This window comes from Apodemus sylvaticus, chromosome 1 (genome assembly GCF_947179515.1).
Source record: "Apodemus sylvaticus chromosome 1, mApoSyl1.1, whole genome shotgun sequence".
Classification (NCBI taxonomy): domain Eukaryota; kingdom Metazoa; phylum Chordata; class Mammalia; order Rodentia; family Muridae; genus Apodemus; species Apodemus sylvaticus.
The window spans coordinates 84,893,703-84,903,805 of NC_067472.1; positions in this window are offsets into that span (position 1 = coordinate 84,893,703).

A 10,103-nucleotide genomic window follows, 5' to 3' on the forward strand; every position below is an offset into this window, starting at 1 on the left:
ATCAACCTTGGGCCCACACATACATCAACACAAAAAAAAATAATAGGCATTAAGATGAGTATTGGTTCTACATTTGAGTGCTTTTGAATGAACTTTTATACCGGTGAGGTAAAGGATTTGAGTCTAGTCCCCAGAACCCACGTGTGGAGGAGAGCCAAGCACAAGCTGCCCTCTGACCTCCACACCAGTGGTCCTCACAGTGGCCTCTACATCTGTACTGGCAAACACATGAAGGAAACATTTAATTTCAGCTTTGTTTTTGTGAGGCAGCATTTTACTATATAGCTGTAGCTAACCTAACACTCTCTGTGGAGCAGCCCGGCCTTGAGCTTGCAGCACTTCTGAGTATCACCTTCATGCTTGCCTTGTTTGGTGTTTGGTTGGTTTCTTTTGAGGTGGTCTCAGGTAGCTGATGACCCTAAACTTGAGACTCCATTTCCCAAGTGTTGCTAGTGTTATGCCTGGTCTGTGTGGCCCTGGAGCTCATGCATGCTAGACAGGAACTCTGCTAACTAACCTACATCCCCACATCCCCTCTTCAGTCTTTGAGGCAAAATCTTGCCACATGTAGTCCAGACTGACCTCAGACTGGTGATCTTAGTGATTTAGCCTCTCACTCTCAAGCGCTGGGATTACAGTATGTCCCACTACTTCCAGCTTTTGGGGGGGGGGCAGGGGCAGGGAGTTATTTATTAAATTCAGTCTCTCTCTCTTGACTACAAACCTGCCTCTTCCCTCAATTCAACTAACCAGTTTCCTGTATGTTCACCACCCCACATTTAAAAACAAAACTATCATAAATACTCTTGTGAATCTTAAACTTCATGGAACTGTATGCATCTTACTGATAAGATATATTTTGTCACAGCCTCTATGAGATAGTCTACAATTACTGAAAAATGTAATTAATACATACATACATATATTTGGACATGACTTAGAAGTAAAGGTGAAAGGTGTGAGCTCTTTGGCATCACTAGACTGTCATACTTCTGTTCTCTCCATAGAAGGATGCCAGCTTTCTCATAGCCTTATCAATGCACTTTTCTGAGAAAGAGTCTTGTGCTGTTGCTCAGGCTATCCAGTAAACTTTGCTATTATTAAGCTAATATCAGAAAAATGGTGTTTTGCTGAAAGCGTAGATTTAATTTGTTTCACTAATAAAGTTGTATATTCTTTGGCTTTACTTTTGGAGATTTATTTGTGCTTTTTGTTGATAGTGGTGGTTTGTTAGTTTTTTAAAACAGGCCCTCCTCTTGTAGCATTGGCTGGCCTAGAACTTGATCTTACGTATAGAAGGTACGCCTTATGTAGCCAGGTTGGCCTCTGCCTCCTAAAGTGTGCACAGCTGCTGGACAAGTTGATATTCCTACTGTTAGCCATTTGTATTTTCCTTTGTTTGTTAAAGAGTATTAGTACTTAGGATGTACTCTTACACAGTTAAAGATTGCAAGCATTTTCCTTGAATATCTTATTTTACTTTTAATGGCACTTGCCAAACACATTTATAACCTCGTTTCTTTCTTTTGTAATTGAAAATTTTAATTCGATATACTCCTTATTTACATTTCAAATGATTTCCCCTTTCCTGGATCCCCCCTCCCCAAAAGTCCCATAAGCCCTCTTCCCTCCCCCTGTTCCCCAATCAACCCCTTCCCACTACCCTGTCCTGGTATTCCCCTACACTGCTGCACTGAGTCTTTCCAGGACCAGGGGCCTCTCCTTCCTCCTTCTTGGGTATCATTTGACATATGAATTATGTCTTGGGTGTTCCAAGCTTCTGGGTTAATATCCATTTATCCGTGAGTGCATACCATGTGTGTTCTTTTGTGATTGGGTCACCTCGCTCGGGATGACATTCTCCAGTTCCACCCACTTGCCTAAGAATTTCATGAATTCATTGTTTTTAATAGCTGAGCAGTATTCCATAGTGTAAATATACCACATTTTCTGTATCCATTCCTCCGTTGAGGGATATCTGGGTTCTTTCCAGCTTCTGGCTATTATAAATACAAGTCCAATGAACTATCCATTGCACCACAGACCCAGGTATATAACCTCCTTTCTTAATGAGTATCTTGAAGTTTAGTCTGTTCCCCATACACTGAAATGCCATTCATAGATTTGAACTAATTTATACTCTAGATCTGATCCCATGCGCCTCTGCCAGCTTAATCACTATATACTTGGGTATTTGGATTTGTTTTGGTTTTTGGTGGGAGTTGACATGCTTTTCCCTGTCTAAACGTGTCTAGTTCTTGAAAGTAAGATCTTACATATTGAGGTCAGTGTTTTTGTTTCACTTTAGAGATTTGTTTGTAACTTTGGCTGTCCTAGAACTCAATTTGTAGTCCAGGCTGGCCCCAGACTCAAGAGATTTGCCTGTCTACCTCTCCTGTGTGCTAGGATTAAAGGTGTGCATTCCACAATGCTCAATTAAAGATTCATTATATATATGAGTGTTGTTTGCATGCAATGTCCAGGGGACAGAAATGGGCACTGAATCCCCTAAAATTTCTGTTAACCCATTATAGTGTGCCATCATGTGGGCGCTGGGAACAGAACCTGGGTCTGCTGCAAGAGCAACAAATGCTTTGACCATCTCTCTAGACCCTTGGAGATCTGTTTTTTATTTTTTAAAATTTTGTGTATGAGTGTCCTCTGAAGAGAAGCCGGGCTTATAATGGCTGAACTGTTTCTTCGGTCTTGCGGTCAAGTGTTTTGTGACAGGGTTTCTCTGCGTAGCCCCAGCTGTCCTGGAACTTAAGTCTGCACACCAAGCTGGCCTTCCAAATGCTGGGACTAAAGGCATATGCTACCACAAGTGTGTGTGTGTGTGTGTGTGTGTGTGTGTGTGTGTGTGTGTGTGTTAATAATTGAAATACTATGATACAGAGCCACCAGTCTCAAAGATATTTGGAAAGGTTTCTCTGTTGGGCTTTGTGGACGGTGCATATGAAGCTATTGATTCTGGCTGTGTTGTTGAATAAGCAGGATTACCTTTTACTTGACAGTTCTGAAGTTTTTTTTAACTCCTTTTTTAACCCTTTTCTAATTCTTGTCTCACTGGTTCATTTAGAATACCATAATTATAATGAAAGTAAGCACACTTCTCAGTCTCAAATGAGAAAAAAGGATGTTCAATCCTTTCAACCTACTGTTCAATCATGATGCTGGGTTTGTAGTCAATAATTTGAGGACGTTATATTTATATATCATACCAAGGAAATCAGTATGTTTAACCAGGCAAATATTTTTATTTTCCCCTTTGTGTACATGTATGTATCCTCTCCTCCCTTTAGTCATGAAAAGCAATATACTCAGTGTCGTATACTGTGTGGTAACACCTAAAATGATACTGCCAAATTCTCAGCATACTATTCCCTGCATACTGTTCTCAGCAGCCCTAATGCTGTAAGTTATCTTCTCCTACATAACTACAACTTTGTACTGATATCTATGTCTCTCTCTTACACCTGGTAACCACCATTTTTACTATTTCTATGCATATTTTTAGTTATTGCACCTGCAAGTACTGTCACATGCTTTTTAAAAATACTAAATAATATCCCCATGTGCATGTGTGTTTATATACCACAGTTACCATGATGATGAGTGCTTTCGAACGGTTCTGTGTCTTGATAGCATGAGTAGTGCCTTAATGAGTAAAGAACTGCAAGTACCTTTCAAAGCTGGCTTCCTTCCTTTGGTATATAGCCAGAAGAGGGACTGCTGGATCCTACAGTTAAGTCCATCTTTATTTAACCTGAGTTTTCCATGGTGGTAGCACCAGTCTATTCCCACCAACTATGTATAAAAGTATACATACCCTCTTTTCCCACACCTTCAATACTTTTTGATAATTACCATTTTAACAAGTGAGAAAACATCTCACGTTCATTGTGGGACTCCTGATTTGCATCTTCTTAGTGGTGTCAAACACCTTTCAAGTACCTGTTGGCATTTGATAACTTTGGAGAAGGGTCTGTACAACTCCTTTGTTTTAAAATCAGTTTCTTTGTGGGAGGTTCTTGCTTGCTTGCTTGGCTACCTCAGTTGAGTTCCTTATATTTGGTAATAATCCCTTGCCCAGGTATGTAGTTTGCAAGTATTTTCTCCCAATTCACAGGTTCCCTTCTTGTTCTGTTTCCCTTGCTGTAAAGGAGCTTTTTAGTAAGTAGTCCCACATACTGTTTTGTTGCCTGTGCTTTGATCAATAATCCATTATCAAGACCAAGGAGTAGTTTTTCCAGTTTTGTGTTTTATAGTTATACAGGTCTTATGTTTAGGTCTTTAATCCATGTTGAGTTTTTAATATTTAATGTGCATGGATGGTACACATCTATACACCAAGCACATGCAATGCCCATGGAGGCCATAGGAGGGTGTTGGATCCCCTGAGACTGAGGTTTCACATGGTTATGAGCTGCCATATGAGTACTGGGAATTGAACCCAGCTCCTCTAGAAGAGGAGCTAGCACTTAGCAGCCATTAAGCTATCTCTCCAGGCCCCTGAGTTGGTATGCACACACACACACATTAGATGAAGGTCCAATTCCACTCTCCATGTAGATGTTGCTGTAGTTTAGATCTGGAATATCCAAACCCACATATTAATGGCTTGGTCCCAGCTTGGTGCTATGGGGCAAAGAGATGGTTGTATGTTATTAGGCATGTGCCCTTGAAGAGGAGAACAGGAGTATCCCTTATCTCCTCCCCTTTTAGGGAGGAGACAAGGGGGCTTCTGGCCCTAAAGTAGTTTTGTTCCACCAGCCACTTTCACATGATACATATCACTGGCCAAAAGCAGGGGTGCCAACAGATCTTGGATTGAAATCTACAAGAGATGTTGAACAACTCTCCAAGTTGTTTCAGGTGGTTATTATAGAGATAGCTGGTTACAGGTTTTCCTGTTACCACTTACTAAACATAAAACCTTTCTCCATGTCATGGTTTTATGCCAGCACCAAGGTGTTTAACTATTATCACATAGTAAGTTGTAGTACTAGGTACTATCATGCCTTAAGCTTTGGTATTTTTGTTCAGCTTTGCTTTGGCTATTCAGTCTTTTATGAGTTTTAGGAATATCTTTCTATGTGAAAAATGTCACTGGAATTTTGGTAGGGTTACTTTACCCTATAGACAACTTTGGGTAGCATGGACTTTTAACATCTGGCCCATGCACTTGGGTTACCCTCCACTCTTTTATCTTGAACTCTTGCCAGTGACGTTTACTTTCTTGGCTATGTTTCTTCCTAGGCATTTCTGTATTCCTGGTGCTGTTCTAAGTGGGGTCTTTGGAGAAATGCAACCATAGAGATCTGTGTACACGGCAGTTTGACTGAATGCATCCTAGACTAGGTTGCCTCCTCCTCTTACATTCTTCAGGGTACCATGTCATCTGCAACCAAGGCAGTTTTTAACCTCTCCATTCTGGATGCTTTTTAGTTTTCTTGTCTAGTTCTTTCCAAGAGTTTTCCAGTACTGTGTTTAATAAAAGTAGTAAGTGGGCATGCATCACTATTGCTGAACTCAGGAAGCTCTCAGTCTCCATCACTGCATGCTGTATTTGCTGTGACTTCTGCGGCACAGCCTTGGTTATGTAAGCTGTCCTCCATCTCAGGTGCTGAGAGGGAACTTTTGTTATGAAAATATCCTTAATTTTGTGCATTGCTTTTTCTGCATCTGTTGAGATGATCGTTTTTGTTTTGTTTTGTTTTTTGGTCCTTCTTTCTGCTAATGTTATCACATTTGTTGATTTATGTATACTTACACATTCTTAATTTCCATAAATAAATCTCACTTGATAATGGTGAAGGATCCTCTCTGTGCGTTGGAGATCTTGATTGGAGATAACAATTTTCCTCACTTGACCTATTTATATAACACAAGCTGGATTAAATAGATGTCCTAAAAATGTAATTTCAACCTCTATCTCCCTACCTTGTTCCTGTCCTCCCTCCCTTCCAGAGAGTCTTACTACACTGATCAAGCTAGTTTTTATTTCCTGATCTTAAGGCTCACATTTCCATCATGGTCCTCCTTTCAGATTCTATTCCTAACTATATATGTTATGGTCAAGTTATTTAACACGCTCCGGGAATCAAGAAGTTTGCTGGTGTCTTGTATTTTCAGTCACTGCTTGGCAAGAATTGAGATGCCAGCCGGGCAGTGGTGGCGCACGCCTGTAATCCCAGCACTTGGGAAGCAGAGGCAGGTGGATTTCTAGGTACGAGGCCAGTCTGGTCTACAGAGTGAGTTCCAGGGCAGCCAGGGCTACAGAGAAACCCTGTCTCAAAAAACCAAAAGAGAGAGAGAGAGAGAGAGAGAGAGAGAGAGAGAGAGAGAGAGAGAGAGAGAGAGAGAGAGAGAGAGAGAGAGAGAGAGAGAATTGGGATGCCTACATTTAACCCTAGTGGTTGTGTTCTAAACATGGGATATAATTTTAGTTAGGTTTTTTTTTTTTTTTTTTTGAGAAATCTGCCTGCCTCTGCCTCCCAAGTGCTGGGATCAAAGGTGTGTGCCACCACTACTCGGTAGGATATAATTTTAATATCTATGCTTTTTATTCATTAATAGTTGATCTGTTACAACTTCCTTTGTAGCCAACTTTAAATTTTTTTAATTTTATTTATTTTAGGGTGGGAAACAAGGTGCAGGTGTGGAGATTAGAGGAAAACTTGGCAGGAGTTGGTTTTCTCCTCCCGCCATGTGGATTTGGGAGAGTGAACCATCATTTATCCAGTCTCCATGATGTCAGATCAAGTGCTGAGTGCATGTATGTACACACACACACACACACACACACACACACACACACACGCACGCACGCACGCACACACGCACAAGTGAAGTGCTGAAGCCAGTCATTGGATCCTCCTGGATCTGGAGTTACAGGCGATTGTAAACCATCCAAAATGGGGACTGGAAACTCAGGTCCTTGGCAAGAGAGATAGTACTCTTACCTGCTGAGCCAACTCTCTAGCCTCCATGGCCCCTGAATTTTGACAGTTGCTGAAAGGCCTTGATGTAATCTTGTTTGGATAGGGAACTTTGTAGCTAAGTTTTTATTCTGTAAACCCCACAAACTAGTCAGATGGTGATGTCACACACCTTTAATCCAGCACTTGGGAGACAGAGGCAGGCAAATCTTTTGAGTTTGGTCTACAGAGTACAGAGCAAGTTCCAGCACAGCCAGGGCTACACACAGAAAACTGGCCTCAAAATAAATAAATAAATAAATAAATAAATAAATAAATAATAAAAATAAACAAGCCAACTATCTATTCCTTCAAAATTTTTCACTTTCACCATTTAGCTTCCTGGACTTAGCTGAACTTGGTGTTCTATTTTGTTTTGCCGACTTTGAATTGACATTTATGGGCTGCTGTTTCTGGTGCTCAGTTTTATTGTTCCCCAAACTGTACTTGATCCTTGTGGCTTTGTGTTAGTGTATGTTTGAAGTAGAAATGTATTTCAGGTGTTTTTTGACTATGTGGCAGTCACCCCCCCACACACACACACACACATACCCAGTTCTAATGAAGCCATCTGTTTAGCAAGCTTGTTGGAGCCCTCAAAATGACCCTGTTCCAGACCAGTGTGTGCAGTGCATAAGCCTGGCACCTAGGTTTAGGAGCCTGCTTTTGAACCTGATGTTTAGATACACCAGTTGACTACATATGTAGAGCTGGGCTGGAGACTGGGCTAAGAGTGGACCGCTAGCTAGCTAGGTACCCTGGGATCGGCATAGATTTTAGAGCTACCTGGGACAACTAGATACTGGGCTCATAGGGTTAGCCTGGATTAACTAAGGTCAGACCAGTGCTAGGATTTACTGGAAACCTAGACCTTGGGTCTGCTTAGGTCTGGAGGTGCAGAGGAATGAAAGGTAAGAGACACACATGGCATTGGGTAGGCTTAGAACATCTTTCTTGGAACTCATGGCTAGCCATGCTTGAGGCCTTTGGCAGTGGGGGCCGAGTGAGCTGGAGACAGGCTTGAATCATACAGAAGCAGGCTGATTCTGGGGTGAAGTAACAGAATGAGTCACAGACCAGCTCTGAAAGATCAGCACTGAAGAGTGTTGGCTTTGGGGTCCAAAGCAAAGGCCAGTGCCCATTTCCCAGTTCTCCCTGTGAGTTTATTTTTCTACACAGACTGGGGTTAAGGAAGGTATAACAACACTGTGTTTCTCTTTATTAAGTGTTTTATGTTGGCTACATGCGAGTTCTAAGATCTGTGGTTTCCTTAGCTCTTAGAAGTGTTTCTGCCTGTGGACAGTTAACCGAGTTGAGGTTTGTGTGGAAGGAAGGAGTTGAGAGCTGGAAGCACTGCTGTCGTCATCTCGGTTGCTGCTTTTCTTTAGCGTCCCATTCTTCTAAGCTCACTTAGCTTTTAGAATTGAGTTTTTGTTTTTATCTAATGCATGGCCTTCCTCACTGAGACTGAACTGAGTAAATTCTTCCTATATAGGCTGTTATAGCTGTGCCGGTCCACATGAGGGCTTCCCCCTTTCAAAGGGCAAAAGGATGTGGTAAGGACATAATTCTCACTGGTTTGGTAGGTTTTTTTGTTTGTTTGTTTTTGGTTTTTTTTTGGGGGGGGGGTGGTTTTTTCGAGACAGGTTTCTCTGTGTAGCCCTGGCTGTCCTGGAACTCACTTGGTAGACCAGCCTGGCCTCGAACTCAGAAATCCACCTGCCTCTGCCTCCCAGAGTGCTGGGAGTACAGGCGTGCACCACCACCGCTTGGCCAAGTTTGGTAGTTTTTAACTGTGTTAAAATTTTTTTGCCAGCCGGGCAGTGGTGGCACATACCTTTAATCCCAGCACTTGGGAGGCAGAGACAGGCAGATTTCTGAGTTTGAGGCCAGCCTGGTGAGTTCCAGGACAGCCAGGGCTACACAGAAAAACCCTGTCTTGAAAAAAATAAAAATAAAAATAAAAAAAACCTTGCCACCCTATTAAATGATGTAATTAACAAATGTTCATTGGAGAGTACATCCCTGAATGATGCTAAGTTATATCACAGTACCTGATATTTCTCGAAGAAAGGAGAGCACAGAGTATCTATCATTTCCACCCCAGCCAGTCAGTGGTGACCATGCTGCAGAAGATGGCTACAGCAAAAAGTCTTAACTAGAGGGCGGAAGTCAGATCTCACCAGCCCCATCTTCTAGACCTCACCTTTCCCCATCTTCTGCAGAGGACGATGGCGTGTTCACCTCAGCTAAAGTTTGGCAATTCAGCTATGTAAATCCTAGCTCTGAGGGGTTAGAAGTGTAAAATACCACATTCCGAAGACTCAGTTAAAAAAAAAAACTTTATTACATTTTGATTGAAAATATTTAGGTCTGATGTACATCAATATCTGTCTTGAAAGCGATCTGACTGTAACTCACACAGGAGCCGCCCTCCGTAAGCTGGTGTTCACTTCCCATCCATCTGACTGTAACTCACACAGGAGCCGCCCTCCGTAAGCCTGTACTCACTCCCCATCCTTCTCCTTCCACGGCCTTGTCTGAGGCACAGCTGAGGCCACTCAGTGGCTGGCTCTATGTGTGTGGCTGCCTGAGCACCAAGCAGACCAGTCTTCAGGGACCTGCAGCCATCAGACCAGTCTTGCAAGGTCACGGCGAGCAACAAATGGACCGTGACCTGGTGTGAGGGCGTCAGGGCCTCCCTTCTCTCCCTAGAGCACAGAGGACATTTTCTTCCTGCAACTATTTGAGGACAGCAGCACCATGATGCCAGTTTAGTGTTAGCATTTATTTTAAAAATACACAAAATATAATTTTTTTTACATCAAAGTGATAACCTCGTTTACACACTATTCCACACTTACCTGGTTCAGTTTGCACCTTTATGCAAACATTAGGAGAAGATGGAGTTAATCTAATGTTCTGCTATGGTTTGTGTAAACAGTTGAGACCGCTACAGAGAGCAGACTGCTGTAAAGGTAAAGTGGCCTCAGAAACCCAACAGTAAAATGTTCAATTTGGTTTAATAAAATTGGCAGAAGTCTTAGCAGAGAGAAACTCTAAGACTAATTATTGGCTTCTAGGCATTTTAAATATTAAAAACCTTAAGGTTCTCTTCATCTT